This window comes from Carassius gibelio, chromosome A7, assembly GCF_023724105.1.
Source record: "Carassius gibelio isolate Cgi1373 ecotype wild population from Czech Republic chromosome A7, carGib1.2-hapl.c, whole genome shotgun sequence".
In the NCBI taxonomy this organism is placed as follows: domain Eukaryota; kingdom Metazoa; phylum Chordata; class Actinopteri; order Cypriniformes; family Cyprinidae; genus Carassius; species Carassius gibelio.
In genome coordinates this window covers 18483381-18507097 of record NC_068377.1, presented here as the reverse complement: position 1 = coordinate 18507097, position 23717 = coordinate 18483381, and the positions used below count along the sequence as shown (strand labels likewise).

General features: G+C 37.1%; 1 protein-coding gene across 1 annotated transcript in view; it reads right to left on the bottom strand.

Moving 5' to 3' along the window:
- LOC128016718 (cadherin-11-like) overlaps nucleotides 1-23135 on the bottom strand; it is a 56949-nt gene extending 33814 nt beyond the window's left edge. Inside the window, exon 1 of the mRNA XM_052601426.1 lies at nucleotides 22634-23135. The gene's annotated coding sequence lies outside the window, so the exon portion shown is untranslated. The remainder of the gene's footprint in view (nucleotides 1-22633) is intronic.
- Nucleotides 23136-23717: the final 582 nt, after the last annotated feature.

Sequence of the window (23717 nt, the reverse complement as noted above, 5' to 3'; positions counted from 1 at the left end):
CTCAGCAGGGAGGATTGGAGGAAGGGCTCATGGGAGCTTGAATTAACAAACATATCAGTAACTGTTAAGAAATATGACTGGCCTAACTATACTATAAGCAGACAATCTGAAAAAATTATATTCAAGGGATGTGCAAAACTACTTATTTTCCAAATTGACTTGTTGGTGGGTTGCCTGATGAATAAACGACTAATCGACTAAATAATTAGGCTGGTTTCATGTTCACTTGACCCCAAATGGATGCATTTATTTTACATAAGATGTGTTCAAAAACAGCTAGATGGAGCGCAGCAGAATGTGTTTTTTTTTTTTTTTTAATTGGCATGATTCCTGAATGTGTACGGCTGAAGTGGTAAGGGGATGCATTTAAAGGCTTACACTTTTACAAGAAGACTGTCAACAAATTAATTAAAGAAAAAGAAAACCGTTCAACTAATTGGTTGTAGACTTAATCTCAGCTTCAGACGTCACGCCCACGGACCGTTGGCTGAACGTCTGATGCATATGGCACACAATAAAGTGGAAAAACTTCAAGATTGTTGAAGTCATCATTGGATTGGTTGAATTCTACAGGATTTCCACGAGATGTGTGTGTTGTGGTCTTTAACGTTCCGCCTGGAATCAAAGATACCATGGCGCCAAACACCCCTCACGAAAGAAGAAAGCCTAGTGTTTACAAAGGTGACAGCGAGTGCTTATCAGGATCAACTAAACACTGGATTTTCAAAAGTATGTCAAATACTTAATGTTTGTGGCATAGAATCTTTGAAATATGTCCAAGAGTTTTACACACCGGTCCGTTATTGTGGCGAGATTTCCAAGCCTCAAAATGTGACTATGAACGAAACAAACTGTGATTGGTTGATTGACATGTCGGCCAAACGGCCTCATGGGCAGGCCTTGGCCAATGAAAGCTGCCATGAATCTTATTCAGAACCGGATCTGTGAGCAAGTTTCTGTTCTGAAAACTGTTCTGGTGCGACACGGTGTTCTGAAGATTCGTCGTTTCCCATAACGGATTTCACAAACCAAATAACAGAAATGAAAGACTGCTATTGTATGTAAGTATGAGGGATAGATTATTTATTGTACAGGTCATTTCAAGAGTGATACACAAAGTGGAAGTTTCATACATTTTAAGTGTTTGAAATGTGGAAACCAGTCTTTGCATCACACCATCTCCTGACTGCATTATTATTTGTAAAATTGGGGCTTTATGGAGAGTGTTTATACATGGTTATAAGTATAAAACATAATAACAGTAAATTTAAATAGAACCAGAACCGGAAAATTTCTAACAATACCCAAACTATGAATATTCGTATACTGTGATATACAGTATGTTGAATTTCGACATTGCCAACCTTTAAATTAGGTTGACAGTAAGTTATAGTATTGTATTAACAGTATTGAGCATTGAGTACTTGAGTATTGTGCAGTTTTCCTTGCCACTATTTTTTAATAGTTCATTTTAATGTTATCAATGTTTAATGTTATAGTTCATTTTAGTGTTCCTGTAGCTCAACTGGTAAAGCACTGCGCTAGCAAGCAAACAAGTGCAAGGTTGAGGGTTCGATTCCCCGGGAACACATGATATGTAAAAATTGATGGCCTGAATGCACTGTAAGTCGCTTTGGATAAAAGCGTCTGCTAAATGCATAAATTTAATTTAATTTAATTTAATTTAATTTAATTTAATTTAATTTCATTTCATTTCATTTCATTTCATTGGAACCGGAACCGGAACCGTTAGGTGGAACCGGAACTGGTACCAGAATATGAACCGAAAAATTTCCCCCAGATGCCACAAACACCTCATTTATGATCCTTTTGCGAGGGACCCCCTTCTTGAAATATAAAAGCAGCCATATATGGATGTGTACAAATAGCCATTTATGCAATAAAATAATAATATTTTAAATATTTGTCAAATAGTATGGCGGAAAAATACTTTGTGATGTTGTAAATTGTACAGAATATTACAGCTGTCAATTTAATTAAATATGTGAAATTGATCTCTTTGTGATTTCTGACCAGTCTTTTCTGAAAGCACATTCTTTTAATACATTGTTCAATATTTCCTGGATACACTTTCACCCACTTGTGATTCCAAACATTAAAAAACCCCAGACTAGACCACAAATTTATTTTTGTGTTTTTAAATCTCTCCATGTGACCACATGTAGAGCTGAAAGGAAATGTTGTTTTTATTAGTCAATGCTAAACTCAATAAAATAAAATAAAAAGAAAAGAGTCAAATCTGGACTCAGATCTCTAAAGCTTTGATACAGACGTTTGTCTAGACTTGCAAATGCAAATAGAAAGAAATCTGCCAGCACATATATCCAATCACAGCCCATTGAGTTTCGCTGTTCCCCAGCTGCAAGAATGCAAATCTTAAGGCATGAGAAGGGTAATTAACAGTCTAGTCGTGAAGCCTGGCAGAGCAAGTTATCCTCATAATTACAGTGAGTAGGACCTCCGATCAGCCGTCTGCTTAAAAAAGAAAATGCTCCAGTGCTACTTTACATAAACATGAAGACTTGCCACATACACATTTCAAATAGAGGTATCTCTTTAACTATGCAAAGACGGCGTGAGTGCATTTGATGGCTCTGTTTTGTTTTACATGAATGTGCTGCATCTTTTATGTAATACATCTTGTGTGGTACATTCCAACATCAGCGAATCAGGGCAAAGGATGAAATTGGGTTTGGGCAAACATGGAGCACGGGTGGACAAATTAGACTTATTTACAGGGTAAATATGCAGGTCACAGCTGTGTCTTTGCCACACGTGACGGAGCATCCTGTCAGACACTACTGTGAAATGTTAGACAAAACTAAATTACTCCTTTTCAAAGCTGTGTGTTTCCAGGAATCATGAGGGAAATGGTGAATACATCCGAGATGAGCCTAATGTCACTCCCCCTCCCCCTTCTCCCTTTGAATTCTATATCTTTGTGAATATTACATACTTGTTTTTCTAATTTATTATCGCTGTCCAATTGCAACCGTTTGAAAAACAGCAATGACCAGAAAATGTCCCTGGGACCACATCACCAACAAGTGGACATATTGTACGGCAGAGAAAGAGCATATACAAGTCAAAATACAACCAAAGCCACTTTAAAGGATTTGTCAACAGACAGAACACTCATCTATAGTTTTAGTATCCTAAACAACACCATCTGGGCCTGATTTCCAGCACTTCAAACCAGACGGGGGAACAAACTGCATAAATAAGCATCCTCAAACACCACGAAAAAACCAATAACTGCCACCAATCTTCTACAGACGCGAACAACAGTCAAAAGCTTCTTAGACGTGAACACGGCCAGTGCTTCTGACAGGCCGAAGGTGAACGTGTGTGAGAGAGAGAGAGAGATAGAAGAAAGAAAATTAGCTTTCCTCTGCTTTTCTGTTGGGACAATGGACACAATGCATTTAGCAATCAAAGGACATTGTTTTATTAAAATCTCGGGAGATGAAAACATCAGAGTTTCAATAGCAGAGAGAAAAAGCGTCAGACAGCGAGGTCACCTTGTCTAACTGTGTGACCTGCCTCTATTCACCTCGAACTATACATATTCATTGAACTGTTGCTAAGAAGGCATTTTCAAAGTCAAGCTGCATTCTAGCAACTGTGCTTTTCTGCTTCATGTATGGGAGACAAGAGTGGCATGAAATGAGTGGCTGATAAATGGCTATCCTCTTTTCACAGCTAGTCTTCTATTCAGTTTTTTTTTTTTTTTTCATTTCTTTTCCAGGCCATTTGTTTCCTTCCAAAGAGGAACTTCAAGTGAGGGTGCAGTCCAAGTAATGACTTTGTCCCTGATGCTTCCAACTCGAAGCATCATCACAACCAGCATCAAAAGCACCCGGCATTTTCCTCTCGGTGAGGAAGAGATTACAGAAGCATGTCTGGCACAAACATATGAATCGGGATTTATATGTCTGTGTGTGTCAGTGTGTGTGACTTCAACAACAAGCGGTCAAAAAAATAAAAACTAAAACCTGTGATTGCATTGGTAATATATGTAAAAGTGGAGGGCCGCAGAAGCTTAAGGAAAGCATGGGTCAATGGAACGCTGATATTCCTGACACCACTTCTCTCTCAAGGGTGATGTTTATGGATAAGCTCTTGAATATGTATTTCACAGTTTATGAGATGTACCTCAGAATGACTGTCCTTTATTTCCCCTGAAAAAGGTCACTGACCCTCCACTGCTGGCGGACACCTGAGTTCAGGCCAAATTAAATCACTCCACTTTCCCTCCTTGACTGCCATTTATTTTGAAGAAGAGGCTCCTAGTGCATCATATTACCTGTGTGAAAACCCACAATTGAGGGGAATTCAATATGCTTTCAACATGCATTTAGCCTCTGCAGTGTCAGATTTGTTATTGTGTATATCTGATTAAAAAAAAAAACACACAAAAAAACAAAACAATGATTCTCCTGGTATGCTCATCGAATTATTGCAGTTCCACCTATCTGACCCTAATTTTGTAAATCGTTAGGTTTTTATTATTTGTCTATAGTTCTTCACATCAAACTGCAAATGATTTTCTCCACTCTATTGCTTTCTAATAGGATTTGTGCAGCAGCATATTTGATTGTAGTAATCTATTTACAGAAATCTTTAGAAATGAAGAGAGCTGAAGAACAAGCTGTGAAAACTGTAAATTGCTATTAAATGGGGCTTTGTGCCTGCACAACACTGATGCCCTGTTTGCATTGCCGAGGTGCATTCTGATAAAATCACCATTAATAGAAAAGACGGCCATGCAACGAGCCTAGTCATACATGGGAGATAAACCAACATTTAGATAGGCTGAGAGATAAGTAAAGGACGCTTCAAAAAAGTCTGTCTTTAAGCCAAAATGAGCATTAGAAATGAGATAAGCCTGAAGGTACAGTAGTCTGGCACATTTTGGGATCACAATTTAGCAGTCGGAATAAACCTTGTGATTAATTAGCACTTTGACTTTCATGCTTATGGTGCATTATGGGTGCCGGGAGCTAAATAAAAGAAACATAATCTCATAGAGATAAGGCATCACCCCTTTCCTTATTATAAGAACATACTATTTTTCTTCGTTCCTTTGCTGTTGTCATTGGAAAGTGACCTATAGAATGCACTTTTTTATTTATTTAAGGAGTTATTTATTTATTTTGCTCTATTTCTTCCAGCGCTCAAAAGCTGTGAGCAGCTGAATGGTTATCTTGATAGAGAGTAGGCCCTGAGCTGCATGCGTTGTGACAGCCTCCAATGAATACCAAGTGACGTAATATATACTTTATATTATAATCGCCGCCCCCTTTTAAACAGCCATTACCTCGGGGCGCAGTAGCCAGAGGTGAGGTATAGGACCGCTGACATACACCCACTATCGCCCGCCAAATTAAAAGAGGCTCTGGCCTGTGTTCTTGAATGCTAAACGCATCCTGGAATGCCTAATGTGGGTCTGATTCATCCACTCAGATGTCCTGAAGAGGACGGGATCCCTCCACAGCCTTCAGTGAGTGCGGTGATAAATAAAGAGTATGGAATCAACAAGCTTGAATTATCAATAAACGCAGCTTTAAAAGGCAACAAAAGAGTAAAGAATCACTATAAAGAAAGGATGCGGGCCGAGCTGCTGAGAGGGAGATTTTTAGAGGACGGCCTGGCATCTGTATCTCAGCCACTCATGGACGCTCCGTTAATCGGCAGCAGTTGAGCCTCATTCATCAAGGCAGTGGCTCTCAATCCCCGCTCACACCCCTCACTCACGGGGGATAGGCAGATGTAACTCCCAATGTGTGCTCCATACTGTGGCTAATGGCTAAATCTGTCATTTTCACCATTATAAAGGTTTCTGTTTTTTATGCTCACAATCTCCATCATGCTTGATTAGATGTGGTATGCTGGATTCAACGGCTTCCTGGTCATTTTGCCCAGAATCCCTCCATCTGTCTTTCTCTCACTGCTTCTCTCATTTTCATTTCGGTCTTCCAGTGGCTTTCCCTGACAATCTTTTCCCACGTCTCGTACTTTTCACAATCATTTGCCCAATTATTTAACAGACTACAATATGGAATAATTCATGAAAATGAATTATTCCAGTGGTTTAATAAAAAGTGAGCCTTGACTCGCAAACTATAGCTGTAGAGACAGTAATCTTCCATATTAGAGTAAGAAGTGATAATGAGGGAATATATTACACTGATTGTGTGTAACTTTAAATATAAGACACTATTGGAGAAGCACCTTTGAAATTGTAGATTGCAAAGTTGTAATTTAAAGTAGATACCCTTTTATTACGAAAAAAAAAACAAAAAACTTTAATTTATTAACAAACTATAGCTGAAAACATTTAAGATTTTAAGAGGATACACTGTCCACAAACCATTTCTTATTTGTATTGTGTTGAAAAAAGGAAACTGGATTCATTAATGAACAGAAAAGATCAGCATTTATTAGAAATAAAATATTTGTTTAACATTAAAAATATTTAGTGCATCACTGCTGAAATAAAAAAAAATATATATATTATTTTCTATCAAGAAATGTACTAAAATCTAACTTGTGAACAATAGTGTATATTATGTCTTACGATTTTATTAAGGGTAATAGCATTAAAATTGAAACTTAATTTTACACAAAAAATATACTAAAATGAATGCAGACGAATAAACTAATATATACTGTATAGTAGATTTAAAAATAGTGATAAAACAACATTTGAAAGTAGTAGTTAAAATAAATCATTTATTTGACCAGTGATTTCAATACTTCAAAATGAACTGAAAAATAGAAGTGTAATTCTAGTGAATCTGTTCAACATCACACGCAACAGGGGACAGAGCTTGTCTGAGTATTACCTCAGCTCTTTCATCTGTAAAGCTGTAGGCATAATAAAATATGCTGAATAATATGTTTTTTTTTTTTTTTTTTTTTTTATGTTTTTTGTAACCCAGTGGAAAAAGTTACTTGTCGGTGTTTTGAAAGGAGGTGAAAAATACACATTTATGCAGTATTACTCTCTTCTCTACCTCATTTTAATACAAAGACTGTGTTCACCAGCAGTTCTGAAAGAAGCTAAAATCATAGGCCCACAATTGTCTTTCAAGAGGTGCACAGACCCCATGCAGTTCTCCACAGATTTAAGTGTCTTTTTAAAATTGTATCCCTGGACTCAGTCAGGTGCCACTAGCCAGTCATAATCTGTTATTGTGTGCCTGAAACCATGTGTGATTAATTTCTCTTTTAAATGAACCGTCCAGCCCGGTTTGGCATTGGGGCCATGATGGAGCCGCACTATAAATGGTTTATGTCATGGCTTTTGTCAAGTGCCTTTCCCCCGCAGCCTCGCTCAGTAATTGAAAAGCCTCCTCCGACGGAGGGACTGAACGACGGTGTTCGCTGCATACTGACGACAGAGACCGAGGGGAAAATGGTCCGAGTGGGTCTAACCACCTCAGCGTGAATAGCTACCCAACAGGATTTCCAGGAACACCTGCACTGACCCATAATGACCCACCGGGCACCCTCCGTCCAAGCAATAATGTTTTCTGTTCAGGCTGGACGGGAGGTGGAGTAACTGGATGCCGGAATGAATGACAATGTTAATAACGAAGCTCTCGCCGAGCTTTGTGTTAGTATCAGATGTGTTCATTGTGAATCTGATTTAATCTCAGAGGCGACTATATCTGTCAGCGTGGCATCAACAGGCATGGAAATTGCTCTCTTTTTCCGGCCCTCTCTCTGTTCTTAGCCTCAGGATTTGCTTTGCTTGCATACAGAAGGGTTGTGATAAATGATAGCATCTGCCTGCCTTCTTCACCACCTGCATTCACAAATTCCTTACAGAGGTGCTCAGAGGAAAGAGGTTGGCACTATGCACAATGCACACGGAAGAAAAAATAAATAAACAAGAAAAAGTAAAACCAGTATATTTTGTATAGATTGGTAAAACCATATAAACTTCAAATTGTCCACTTAATAATATATATATATAATAATATATATATATAATAATATATATATATATATATATATATATATATATATATATATATATATATATATATATATATATATATATATATATATGGATTTATAGTATACCATTGAATAATGACTGAATACATAAGCTTAAGCAACAAAATATTGTTTATTTTTGTTCAGCCAAGTCTAGCAGACCATTGCAATTTTTGCCATTAAGTGTAGCAATAGCATATTTAGAAACAATTTAGAAATAGTACATTTCAGAAATTCAGGAAGCTTATAGGTGCTGGAACCTTCTGTAAAGTGTTTTTTTTTTTAAGTAATACACAATACTGTCAATTACATTCAGAACATTGGAAACCATGACTATTAGAAAACATCTCTCTGTTGCTTCAGAGGCCATAACATACTAAGTGCAACTCTCAATAACCTTGGCCAAAACAATAAAGAGTTTAACATAAACTGTTGCACCAACAAAATAATACATAGTTCAACATAAAGTGTAAAGTCCACGCTAGCTGCTATATGTTTTGCGTTGAGGTGATACTTCAGGCTCGATGTGCTGCGTGATATGCAAACGCTAGTTGGTGCTTCAGTATAATCGGTCCACCAAAACTCATCCAGTGAGAAACGTTCCGTGGTGCAAAAATAAGTTATTAAAAATGTGGCAATTTTTTTTCTGTAAATAATTAATCTTAATTAACGCGTTATTTTTTTTTTAATTAATTAATCTCAATTAACACGTTAAAGTCCCGGCCCTAATATATATATATATATATATATATATATATATATATATATATAAAGATATTATGTTTTATGTATATATATATATATATATATATATATATATATATATATATATATATATATAAAGATATTATGTTTTATGTCTTAGATGTTTTAATGTTTTTGAAATCACCAAGGCTTCAATTATTTGATAAAAAAAAAGAACATTAATATTGTAATATATGTTATTGTGAAATAATAGCTTGAATATATTTTACAATGTAATTTATTTCTATGATGGCAAAGCTGAATTTTCAGAAGCCATAACTCATCAGTGTCACATGGTTATTAATCATTCTAATATGCTGTGATGAATTTTTAAATCAATGTTGAAGTGTTGTTCAGCTTTATATTTTTGTGAAAACAGTGAAACATTTGGTTACACTTTATTTCGATAGTCAACTTTAGACATTCTACTGACTGTAACTAACTTTGTAACTACATGTCAACTACATATCAACTAAATCTCAGAAATGTGCAACTAAATGTCTTCTAACTCTCAGAGTAGACTGTTAGGGTAGGTTTAGGGTTAGTGTTAGGGGTAGGTTAAGGGTTAGTATAAGTTGACAATAAGTTGAAAAGGAAGTGTTAGAAGATATTAAGCAGACAGTCTACTAATACTCTACTAACTGCTAGTTGACATGAAGTTGCAAAGGTACATACTGCTAGTAGAATGTCTAAAGTGGACTATCAAAAAAAAGTGTTACCAAACATTTTTTTGTTATTATTCTTTCATGAATAGAAATATATATATATATTTGTAAAATAAATGTTATAATTTCATAAATGTCTTTAAAGTATTAAAATCTTTAAAAAATAAAATAAACTAGAATAAAATTAATAGCTGATTCTAACTTTTAGAGATTTACTATATAATAATATTAATAATAGATTAATCTCAAATAAAAGCTACCCTTAAAATGTATTAAAATAAGATTGAAATAAATTAAAAACACAGCAGCATTTAAAAACCTAATTTTAGCGGTTAACCATGCGGGTCGCCCCAGGAAAGATTAGTGTTTACACTCCAAATGGGATGTGGTCCATACGTCTCAGAATGGATCGGATCACAAAATCTTTTGAACTGTGTTCATCATTTACACATTTAATTCTGATCATCTCTGACTGATCCTAAAACCAGTTCTTAACACATTCTCTGAAGTTGCTTTGAAACCACACGCATTATTTCAAACGCCACACAAATAATGCTTGACATGACCTCAAAGTCAGGCCAATGGAAACAAACCACGTCTGCAACAAAGAGTTACTGCTTCAAGTGACAATATGCTGTGCCCCAAATAACCATCAGAAGCAGAGAAACACCTCCAAGTTAAGAAGTTATAGAATTGTCAGCTTCCATGCCACTCAAAATCTCACATTTCCTTTGCTTCAAATGCGGCTCGGAGCAGTGCTTTTGAAATCCCCCGCATGCCTCTACTCTGCGTTAAGACACTTCTGAAAAAAACAAAAAAAAAACAATGCACACTGGCTCATCCTGAACTGTCCGCATATAAAACACAGAAGAGTCTGTCACTGAAAGCAAAGCAAAACCTCTAGCTCTTAAATTTCAGCAGTAACTGTTCTGCTCAAAGCTCAGATTTGAGAAGGAGAATGAAGAAATAAAGTACTTTTATACGTATTTGTATGGTATGTAACAAGTGACATAACGTCAAGCGATGGTTGTATATTCTCTAGGCAGCACAGTCAGTGCATACAAACATTCTCGACTGTTTCCAAGGAGAGCCATTTTAAACGCAGACAGCTGTCAGGTCAACAATCACACGACTGGGCATCAAAGAAAAGATGGTTTGTTGTGGGGTAAAAGGTGCACACAGAAGGTGAATGGGCAATTGGCAAAAGAAGAAAGGGACTGTGTGGATGTGAACAGGTCTGTCTGGCATAAAATGAAAGAGAGTGTTTTACATGACAGTTGATGGAAGTATGGCTTGTTTGCTCTTTGTGGGAGTGGTGGACTGATTTGTATGGATGGTGGTCTTCAGTTTAGGGCCACCCATACACTGCACTGTCCCGGTTTCTCAGTAGGGTGCGGGCTTCTCCATTACAAGCCGGTTCGGTTTTTACGACGCCAGGATAACTGTCATGTTAATGAACGCCTTGCTGGCCTTCACGAGCCCTGTGTCCTTGTGGAAGTGACAAGCAGTGAACAGCCCTTTGCCGTTCTCAAAGAAAGGCCATTACAGCCTTCTCCTCCAACAGTTGTAGTGCTAATGTTTAACAGCCTAATTAGAAAGGGAAGCGGCTGCTTTTCTTAAATGAATGTCCACCCACGGGCCACCTACAGTGTCAAGCAGCTGGACATAATTTCTGCCTTACTGTAAACTACAAAGCCCAGCAAACAGGGGTCAACAGGATGTGGACACCCCTGTATTAAATTATAACTATTAAAACCTCAGACTGGATGAGTCCTTGATGCCCCAAACTATTTACTACTGAGCTTGTCCGTAACAGAAAGAGGACTAAAACGAGCCTTCCTGACACAACAGGATTTACAGGGGTGTGAAATTAAGTGCAATTTGGCATTACAGTGATCCAGCCAAACCTAAAATACCTTCTTAATGAGAGTGTGAAGAATGATTCAGAGAGGATATAAGCAATGGAAAAGCAGTTGCATCAAAGACAAACAGCCCCACAAATGGAATGACAACGTCTGTGCTACAGTGGTAACACTGCAACGCCGGCAGATTCCTGAGGGTGTTGGATCCAGGAGTTTGAATGGGTTTACTGATGCAAACCCTCATTGACAAGCACTAAACAAAAATAGACCGCTAGACAAAAAAAAAAAAAAAAAAAAAAACTCCTTTTCTGCTGCATTTTGTAATTTTTTTTTTTTTTTAATTTTTCTCTTTAATTTAAAATGTATAATATATTTAATTCATTTAATATTGTACATTTGAAGAATTCGAAAACGTTGGAAACTGTCTGCAGATTTACGGATGCATTTTCTTGCATATTAAGAATTCATGTTCATTAAAGGTCCCCTTCTTCGTGATTCCATGTTTTAAACTTTAGTTAGTGTGTAATGTTGTTGTTAGAGTATAAATAATATCTGTAAAATTCTAAAGCTCAAAGTTCAATGCCAAGCGAGATATTTGATTTAACAGAATTTGCCTACAAAAAGCGACCCGTTTGGACGACAGCCCTCTAGTTCCTGTAGTAATGACGTCACTAAAACAGTTTTTTTGACTAACCACCGCCCACATGAATTCACAAACAGGGGGGCGTGGCCTTGTTGCGCTCGGACGGAGAAGAAGGAAGAGCTGTTTGTTTTTGTCGTTGAAACGCTGTTTTTTTTTTTTTTTATCTTGTCAGTCAATCATCTTTGTTTGGGCTTCCCAGGAATGCTGTACTTTGAGATTAATGGTTACAATTTATGTTTAACTCGGTTCCCGAACATTATGCACATGTAAAACTATGTGCAGCTCATTTTGCTGAGGACTTGCTGAGGACAACTTTCTCAATCAGTTTAATGCCGGATTCGCACAAAGATTATTCTTGAAAGATGGAGCAGTTCCCTCTTTGTCTGGAGAAGGCGTTGTTTATGGATCACAACCGGTAAGTGTATTTTATTATTTAAGTTGGTGCATTTAACAGTTTCTGTAACTTATTACACAAAGGACAACACTGTTTAGCTTTGTTAACTAGATGTTAGGGCTGTGCAAAAAGACGAATGCGGTTTTCATGCGCATCTCGTCTGTAAAAACGCTCCTGTGATTATAAATACATCTTCAGCACATGCGTTCTAGCCCAATCACGTTACCAGGAGGGCAGCCTGCTCTCAGCTGCTGTCGAATCAAAACACAGGTACCGCTGGCCCAATCAGAACCCGTTACGTATTTCTGAAGGAGAGGCTTCATAGAACAAAGAAGTCATCAGCCCGTTTTTGTGACAGTGAAAACAGCGGTATACAGATAAGTGAATTGTGTGAAAAATACTGTGTTTTTTTACACGCGAAACATGAACACATGTTATACTGCACATTGTAAACACAATCAAAGATTCAAAAAAGCATGTAAAACGGGACCTTTAAAGTTTCTTTATGTTTATCCAAACTTAGATTATGTTTCGTTTATTGAGCATATATATACATGGGGGCCGTTCTTCGTACGTCGCTAACTCAGTTAGCTGGATTTGATTGTTGACGATTTGGCGTGATCTTGGATCGTTTGGTTCTTCGAAGCTCATCCCGGAGCTGCTGTCATAGCAACAGGTCCGTTAGCTTAAACCTGCTCGGGAGCAGGCTTATTTCATGTAAACAGGATTAGATCGCTTCTCTTCAACCAGAACTGATACTCAAAATATGTCTACCACCACCGCTACTTTATTACAAGAGTATCACATTGATCCAGGGACAAGAATTTAAAATAATATATATAATAATATATAATTATAAATATATATAATAATAAAAAAAAATAATAATTAAAAATAATATAAAAATGCTGTGTAGTCGATAACAGCCTACTATAAATACAGCCAGTTTTACTCACTGAAATATTTATGTCATAAAATTAATACTTCATAATTGTATTAGAGTCTTACACACATGCTATTAGGGTGACCACCGGGCTATTGCTCTGTTGCAGGTCAGCAGACCTGATTTTGCGGGACAATGCGGGACACGAGGGAGAGAAATTACTATTATTGTACTTGGTGAATAAATATAGATTTTTTTATTAGATATATTTTTGCAGTGGTGTAAACATGTTTTAAATTGCTAAAAGGGTTTATAAAAATGTTAATGATGGTGCTGACCGGCGCTCTGAACGTCACTAATAATATTTAATAGTAATTTCAGTAAAAAAAATATTTTAACAGCACGTGTCTATTCAATCCAAATAATTAAGTGAAAATAATAATCCAATCGCTACAATGCACATTTCCAAATAAGCACATAAATTCCATTAGGAAAGACTAGAAAGATTAAATGTGTTCTTAGCGGATTCAGTGCATCTTGAATTTATATATTTTTTTTTTTGTCTGATCTGGCAGCTTCGAGTAGGGCCTTCTCATTCATTATGTGTCTGTAGAACTCCTGTCAGGCGTAGCTGTAGTTCACTTTCACCAGGATGCTTTTTTTTTTTTTTTTGTCTCAGTGTTTATTTTCCAGCTCTGGCAAGCCGCTAGAACCAATAATAACGGCTTCGCTGCGCATGAACAGTGTTTTCTTATTAAAAAAAATATATATTGTAGAATTGTAATTTAAAGGACGATGAAATAAAATGAAGACAAAATTAAAATGCGGGACACTGCTTATGACTTGCGGGACGCGGGACAAAGAGTGCATTATTTTGAGTGATGACTGCTATTATAAGAGTGGCTTGATGGAGATGCAGATAACATGATATTGACCCTTAAGAAACTTGCATTAATGCTGTCACGTAACAAATCTGTCCAAATATAGAATGAAATAAATAGAAAATTTCTACATTGAAATAAAAATGTAAAGACTGCACAACTATTCTAAATTGCGAATCTAAATAATTGGGAATCATGAAAAAAATTCTAATTAAAAAAAAACATGTATCTATTATCTGTTTCATGTATCTATGATAACATTTATGTAGTTTTGTTTGCTTGGCTGTTTCCTTATAAAAGTCCAGAAATTTGTCAAGTTTTTCGTCAGGTGTCGTTTTAAATTATATGACGTCATTACATTGCCGTATTGCCACCAGCCAATCGCTGCACTGCTGATCATGGTTTCGAGTATCGATACATATCCCCTTTTAAACCAACACATGAACGCGCAATTATCTCAGATAACTCAATCCAGCGATACTAATCATACACAACAGGTGTGTTCGAAGAACCCAATTAGCCGGATCATGATTAGCACGATGATATCATCTTGGATTTGTCATTTGATCTCGGATGTAATAAGCGACGTACGAAGAACAGGCCCATGGTGTCATGTAGAAAAAAAGTAATTTTTAAAAATGATTAAAAAAGATTTTTTTTTTCTTTTTTTCTTTTTTTTTTTTTTTTAAACTGAAGATTTGCATATAAAGTGATACAAAAAGTGACTCTGCACAGAAAAAGAACAAATCCTTACCCTAAAACTGATTTATTAACATTACGTATTTTTTTTATTATTATGATTTTTTTTTTTTTAATTGCTATAACCCTTGACCACTTGTGTAAACTCAAAACACTGGTTGAGGTTATACGGTGGTCAGTTAGAAGTGTCTTCCTTCTGGTCTCTAAGCTTTTGTCGGCAAGCCTGAACACTGAATCCTCCATTGTGGCTGCCTGATAAAGAGATTAGGTCACTGTGAAAAGAGGCGGGACAGCATCGCCGTGCATCTGAGATGCTTAGCTGAAAGGCCCATTGTAGGACCAGTACACATCCTGCCTTCCCAGAGTACTTGACAACCAAAACAGCCAACAACAGAATTCCTGTGTCAAACAAAACCCTCCTTGTCTAACCAAAGGTTTATCAGCCTCATTTGCAAATGTATGCCTTTGTGACCAAACCGCTTCCAATTAACCCAGCCACTCGAATCAGAACTAAACAAATTATTCACTCGTTCCATGCTATTTTTGTTAATCTCAGGGTTAAAAATGAAAATGACACAAAAACCGTTTGGAGAGATGGACTGACTGAATGCACCTCTCTTTAAAATGTCAATAGGAAGGAAAGCCAGAATCCGAGAATTGTCCCGCTACTCTTTTGAGTGCTTTTTCACCTAAAAATTCAATTAACATATCAAGTCAAAAGAATTTATACATTATAGAACACCAGATGTTCCAATCCAACTGAGTTCAAACACATTTCTTTCTTTCTTTCTTTCTTTCTTTCTTTCCTTCTTTCTTTCTTTCTTTCTTTCTTTCTTTCTTTCCTTTCTTTTATTAAAAAATAGGATTCATCCTTATTGATTTAGTTGCAATTTCCCTCTGAGGAAATGAGCTCTTCAGATAGTTAAATTTAGCTAAATACATGTAATCAATCATGCATCTTGTCCTATTATAATTCCCCGAGAAACTAAGAGGCATAATAGAGAAAATAATATCATTTACATATCTTTTCAAATCCTCAGAACCTGGCAGAGAAAGGGGCCATATCACAACCTGGATCTGAGGCCCTGCGATTGGCTAAAGTAAACAAAATTACTGATTACAAACCCCTGGGATTATTTTTTAATCATAATTCATTGAGACGGATTTCCATCCAAAAGTTAATATGAGACCTTGGAGACTGCGGACACGTGGCTATGAATGCCAAGGGCTACAGAAGGTTATCATTGTCGTACTTGTTTAATTCATGGTAGAGCAAGCTTTATTCTACTTGTTATGTATAACAACAAAAATTGGAAGCTTTTATCAATATCCCTTGCCTGAAATATTGGCCCACCAGGTTATTCAACAAATTATTTTACATCCACGTCATCTGTTCCATAAACCTAGTTTCCTCTCACCGTCTGGGAGTTGCTGTTACTCGCAACCATTTCCCCTGTTCTTTTGGTAACTGAGTTGTAATTGGCCTGCTTGTTATTCAGTGCTGACAAAGCCCCAGTGCTGCTAGATTTGGACCTCTTGTTTCTCTAAGTGCACCAGCCAAACGCTAGCATTGTGGCCAGGTCTTTAGAGAAGGCTGCCCATCAGATGGTCAGTGGAATGGAACACTGCCTGATTCTTCACACACCATTTTGTCAGCTTAGGGATTAAAAGGGATGAATATTTTATCAAGGCCACCAAAATGGTCAGAATCAGTGTGTGGGAGGTGATGAGTTACGTCTTCCTCCATCTCTGCCAAAAGAAATGACCGTATCCTCCGAGGGCCAAACACAACAACAACAACAACAAAACTCTGTTGAAAAGAAACATCCTGTGCGGCCATCCATAACCAGACACAACACAAGTCAAATTCACTTTGTTGCGGTGGATTTTCTCTGCCTGCCTTTCTCTGGGAAAAATAAAAATGGTAGTAAAGGGGAGATGAGTGACAGAAAAGAAGGCTGATGAGCTGGTAATAGCTATAACATGGAAAAAGCTCAGGTTATGGCTGAGTAGAGGCCAGGGTTATGAGATGAATTCTGGCGAAGGTTGAAACAGAAATAGAGGGAGCAAAAGAGTGGGCAGTGATGAAGAGAAATAAGAGATGACTGACTGAGATAGATGGGGGGAAGTTCAGACTCTTTTCTCATAGGCGTCTGACATTTACAGGGCCAGTTTGGAGAAAAGAAGCTGGAGGAAGCTCTTGACCTCCACTTCATTACAAGCCCAAAAGACCCTCCACCACATTAAATATTGAGAACAGGTGAGGAAGCAGCTCTGAGGAAATACAACAGAGTAAAAGGACAGCAAGCAATGAGAGATGCATTGAACTGTGAGAACAGCAATGTACTTTTCCTCTCTCTCTCTCTCTCTCTCTCTCTCTCTACAGCAAACTTAAAATCCAATTTCATGCCTCATGTTTTAAAGTGAGCTAATTTTAAGAGATTTCCCTTTCACTGTTTTCTTTTCTTTTCTTTTTTTCTGCATATCAACAATCTGCAGCAATATTCATTGCTATTAAGTAGGAAACAAAAGGCTACTTGAATGTTTCTATAAAAACCCGCATGATGGCGTAGCTCTTGCAAACAGTAAGAGACAACTAGCATCGAGACAAATACCAAGCATTAGCCACTGTCATCATTACTGGCATTCTCTGTCTTTCTCCTTTTGTTCTAGTAATTTCTGGGCTGGTGAAGCAGCAAATAAATATTTAAAGGCACAAATTTAGAGACAACCCTCCAATACACTTCGAGCGAAATTACAACGATCAGGTTGTGAGTCAAGGTGTGTTCTTGCCTATTGTTTCATTACGTTCTAAGACTTAATTAGACGAGAGAACAATGAGGATGCATCTCAGGGAAGAGTTTAATTGCCCCAAATTGTACATTGCCAATAGCACAGTGAAGGATAAAAGGAAGAGAGTTGGATTAAGTATTAGCGTATTATGCAAATGCATCACCATATGACACCAGATAATAAACCCGGAGCACTTAACACTCTGATTGCGGGCTATGGGTGATCTGTAAATTAAAAGATGTTAGTTCACTTTCCGAGGGAACGGGAGGGGGTATTTGTGATCCATTTGTGCTGGGGTGCTCTTTCTGATTGGTCTACGAGGAACGCAGCCCATGCTCATTGTCTTCGGTGTCTTGAATATTAGTGTTATTTTGCACTGTGACTACGCTAGGCTTAAACAGGGGAAACCCAACAATTAGTTTTATTGCAGATGCAAAGAAGGAGTAATGGAGCGTGTCATTGCAGATCTGTTCATCCTCCCACCCCTTTCTAACTCCAAAGGAAGAGTTGCAAACCTGTGAAAACCCTCAGCAACACTAACCCAGATGGCTGGAATCGGGACTCACAAATAAGCTACTTGTTTACTTACAGGAATTCATGGAACGGCATGAACCAATGCATAGAAAACCATATTCACACAACCACATGTTGTTGTCCTAATGTGTCAGGAAGGTATGTGGGGGATAAACTATTCCTGTGCTTCCTGTTTCTAACCCAGCACGTCTGTTTTATCAGTGGTACTAAACTGAGAGGGAAAGGAGGGGTGGCACTTCTGTCGTAGGATACATTATTGAAGAAAAGGTTATGCATCTCATGTCTAATTGTGCTGTGTGGAAATGGGTTCAGGATAATGCTATCTGCTATTTTGCGGCCAAGCAAGTCTGAGAGTAGAATCAGGCCTATTACTGGCTATACACCTACGACACATCACTTATGACCAGTGCTTTCTTTCTAAAGGTCAGCTCTGTGAGAACACGGCGAGATTTGGTATTCTGGATAAAATAAAAAATAAAATAAAAATAAATAAAAAAATGACTAATGACTGGGCCTATAGAACAATACATCGAAATTAGTAAGTTTAAATGCTAGTCAACAGAATTTTTATTGCATAAATTCTAGTTGTATAGCAAGGATAAGACTAAATAAGTTCAGAAAAATATCTAAAATGAAAGAAATAACAAAATACACATTCGAACCTCACAGATAATTCCAATATTTAATGTACTAGCTTATATTCCCAGATGCCATTTATTTGAGGTAATACCATAAATATAAATAAAATAAAATCTGTGCTCGATAATGCTACAAAAAAAAAATAAAAAAAAAAATAATATATATATATATATATATATATATATATATATATATATATATATATATATATATATATATATATATATATATATATAAATAATAACATTTTATTTTTACAAAAGCATGACATTTTGCTGAGTAACATAAAAGCAAGCAGCAGAACACCAGTACACGTCAGTAATTTTAAAATATGTGGTGTTAAATTATCTATGTACAGTTATGCATAAAGGAATATATGATACAACAGTGAAAGAAGGGGGGAGTTGCATCATAGTCTTCAAAGCCAAAGGTTAAAAAAAGAAAGAAAAACACAGTATGATGATATAGTGTTAGATCAAAGAGGGGTCTTGACATCAAAAAAAAAAAAAAATACAATTATATATATATATATATATATATATATATATATATATATATATATATATATATATATATATATATATATATATATATATATATATATATATCCAAACTGCTTTGACAAAATCTACTTGGCCTGTCACACTCCAAGCTATCCAGAGTAAATGAAGAGTATTAACGGTGAAGAATAAAACCAGCATGCCATACTGTTGGCAGCAAATTCACAATGCATTCCTGTGTTTTCATTCATAATCCACTGCATTTTCAGAACAGCAGGCTTCAGATTGCCAACATTTCAATGTGAGATCACATATCACACCAAATCTCATAAAACAACAAACACCAAACTGCAACTGGCACATTGCGGCTGATCATCATACTCAGTTCATATAAAGCCATCCTCATATACCTCTGTATCACTAAGGTCTCCTCAAGTGTTTTTTTCATTAGGCATCCTTTCCACAATCTCAACATCTCCGTTCAGCATTAGCCCTGAGATCCTAAGTGATGAGTAATGTTTGTCATTGCACCGCCTTGTAAAGTAAGCCATTGAAAGAATATAAGGAAGAAAAGAATATCAGCCCCTGCTCTAAAAGTTAGCATATAAAAGGATGTATGATTTTCTGCTTTGCTAATTGCTCTTCATAAGGGTGAATGGATGTATTCCATGCACCCACGCAGTGATTAGTACAACCACGTTCAGCATGAAGGCTGCTTTGTATAAATGAAGCTATAATTCTCCACTGTGTCAAACACTCTATTAATAATTATTTGAGTAGAATTAAAAAGAAATATTAATAATTAAAAAAAAAATGTATGCATCCAAATTATTCTCCTATTGCAGAGTGGTAATTGTAGACTCTCTTCATGACTCTTTATATAAAAAAAGCACACTTACAGATCCAGGCCATTGTATAAGCTGAGCATCAGATCAAATGAAGCAATTAATCAATCACCAGGAAAGTGCTTTATACACTAGAAAGTGTATGGTTCTCATATAGCACAATGCTACCAGTCAGATAACGTATTCATGTGTTCCAAGGTCACTGAGACTCCTGCAATGGAGACAGTTGGCACAAACAACTTGGCCCTGTCCAAGTGCCGCTATAATCATCGTTATTCTGCACCTGAGTAGAAACCACCACAATGAGACCATACCGTCGAGGAGGCTGCCGGCAGAATCAGAATCAGACTTTCTTCATGCATCAACATGACTGCATTTACCTAGGCCTGGGGATTAATTTACTTTTTTCAGCAAAGCCAAATGATGTGCAAAAGCACTGTATGTCTGACCGTAACTTCGTCTTTGCCTTTCAAAAGACTTGCTTTAATGAAACCTCAAATGAAATGCTCCCTGGCGGAATATGGACTGAAAAGAGTTCTGAAAATCTGTTGATGTATTCATTACTTTAACTGAAAAGTAAACTCAGCACAGAGATCTCCCTGTCTTGTTTGGATGTGGCTTGATATAAAAAAAGGCTTTACCAGTCACCATGACAAATGCCTCTATTTGTTGAAAATGACCGAGTCTCTTCCTCTATCGACTCGCAGTGATGTGGACCGGAGCAGCGCAGCACCCAACACAATGCAAGGGCAAGATACCGGGGCTTCATTTTATATTTTTTTTATTTATTTATTTTTTTTTCTGCACACAACTCCAAGGTGGTAATGTGACACCAAAGGTAACAGAAGCCACTGACTAGAAAGATGTTAATCCTGACAAAATGCCACAGCATTAGCCAGAGCCTCTGCTATATTGAATTCTGCATCCCTGGGGAGCATGAGCAACACAGACGGTGGCGCTCAATCTTTTTGAGTGGTCCTCTGAGACAAAACTGTGGTAAGCAAACTGGGCCATGACTAAAAAGAACAACAGCACCCTCTATTGAATACTTGTGAGTGTACATGGTGTTCTATGAATATTATGATTCTTCTTCTTATTATTAAGAATAATAATAATACTAACATATTTATCTCTATGATGCTCCATTTCAAATGTGTTTTTTTTTCCTCTTTTCTTTATTTTATTTTATTTTGAATGCATTATTGGATTGATGAGGCATTTTATTTAAGTATTTATTCATATCTCTTTTTAGGCCTATGTCTGAGATAAAACTGCCGTAAAGTAACAGACACCTCAACTATTGCACTGAATCTAACAACACATTTCTAAAAAAAAAAAAAAAAAAAAAAAAAAAAAAAAAAAGTCAAAATAGACAAATTCTAGACAGTGTAACTATGACCAAAATGTCATTTTCAAACAAGCAAACAAATAAATAAAAAATCCTACTTTACAAATGTAAAATCCGAGCTTCACGGCCTCTTCTTAACACTAACAGTCCGAACCAAACACACGAATTCGCTTCACTGATTCACTCACTCTCTCGACTACTTGTACGCGTCCTACCGAGGAAATACAGAGCTGATATTGTTCATAAAAGATGTGTGTAATGAGTCATGGTGTGATTCTCGCAGTGGGGGGCATATCCCTGTTTTTCTGCCCGGGGTTGTGCTCTCTCACCACCCGCACGACTCCTTCATTCCCCGCCGTGAATGCTGAAGCGTTTGTGGATTGACTCCAGCGACAGAGGCTCGCATTCCCTTCTACAAACCAGAAACTCGTGATGGGGTGAAACCCAATTACTTCTATCAAATTAGCAATTATAATATTAATAAAAAAAAAAAATAATTAACCTCTCGTTGAATAAATTAATAAATACACGAACAGAGTACACCATTCCTGCACTATGCACTAAATGGAATCCTTATTATGCATATGCTATAATAAAGCAGCATGGAAAGTTGAACCCAACACACTAGATGATCGACAAGTTACAAACAAATAAGTCATATAATCTGATAAGGTAATAATAACGTGCTATAACCATTAACAATAAAACTGCAGCGCATTTCTGTAGGCATACTTTATACACTCGAGGCCTATAGATAGATAGATAGATAGATAGATAGATAGATAGATAGATAGATTTTTATTTTTTTAACTCCACTTCGTGACCTTTTTCCCCTCTCCTCCTCAGGCTCAGTGGAACGCAATGCACGATCATGAAGAGAAACTCAAAATGTAAAAGTTGAGCTACTCACTGAGCCATGAGCAATAGCTCCATGGTGCAACAAAAAAAAAAAAAAAAAACCTGTCCACGAAAGCAAATCGCCCCTTTGAATGGCATCTTCTCACATTTACAGACTAAGTGTGCATGGTTTACAATAGATGTGCAGTCACTGCAAGAGAGCTGTCTGCTGAGGCTTGGAGAAAACCTTTGGTGAGAACCTGTCCTCTCCATTCCTCAGAAGACAGTCCAGCGTTGATATGATGCGCATTTCAGTAGTAAACAGCCTCACTTCCTACCTTCGAACACTTTCAAAGACGACACTAGTTGTCCAGTGATGGTCCCAGCAGCGGCTAAACGCTGCCACTTCTTCTCTCTGATCAACAATCAACATCCAACAAGAGCAGTCTGTGTGTTAGCACTCCAGACGCAGTGTCCTCCGTGCCAAAGTCCTCTCCCTGGATTGAAGCAAAACATAAAGACCCGCTCGATTTACTTTTTTTCTTCTTCTTCTTCCTTCTTCAAGTAAGTACCGAGGGCAACTGTTAAATGGAGACTGGTGAAGTAAAACGGAGCTATGTCCACGATCAGTCAGGTGCAGCTGCTCTGCGCGCGCGTTCGCTCTGCTGCTCCAGCAGTCGGAATGATGATGATGACCGGTGCGATGTAACGCAAGCAGGATGTGTGTGTGTCTACCGCTGGTGACTGTGTCGAGTCAACCCTCCTTCTCTCCCTGCGTTTCCAGATGGAAGCAGTTTCTCATCTGTCCTGTCGCGCGGTCCCATCTGAAGCGAGCGACCAACGCAACTGTTAAACCGGCCTCTAAAATCCTCCTCCAATCAAAACAGGCGAATGAAAGCTGAACCCACACTGGGGAATGAAATACCCGCGCGTCTCAATAAAATGAAAATAAAATCAAAATGGTAAATAGTTTCACAATTCTCTTTGAGATGTCAAGTTAATAAAACAAATAAAGATAGTTTGCTTATCCACAATTACTATTTTAATCTCACACGTCTTCAGTCTATAGTTTATTTAGTTTGTGTGTGTGTGTGTGTGTGTGTGTGTGTGTGTGTGTGTGTGTGTGCTTTTAACACCTGTTACCATTTAATACTACTTTTTTTTCAGTATGCTGTAACAATTTTATTTAAGCAATACGTACTCAAAGCATTTACCTATATTTTAAAGGTATAGGTGAGTTACTGCTGTGTTACAAAACTCCCCGCTATCCCCCAAAGTTGACTTTATCTTTTTATACTTTTTAAGATGAAATACAGTAGCTATTGTGCACATAAATTCACAGCTGAGAACAGCACAACGCTCACATAAACTAATTCTGAAAAATATGTAATTTTGTCGGAAGACCATTACTCCGGTCATCAT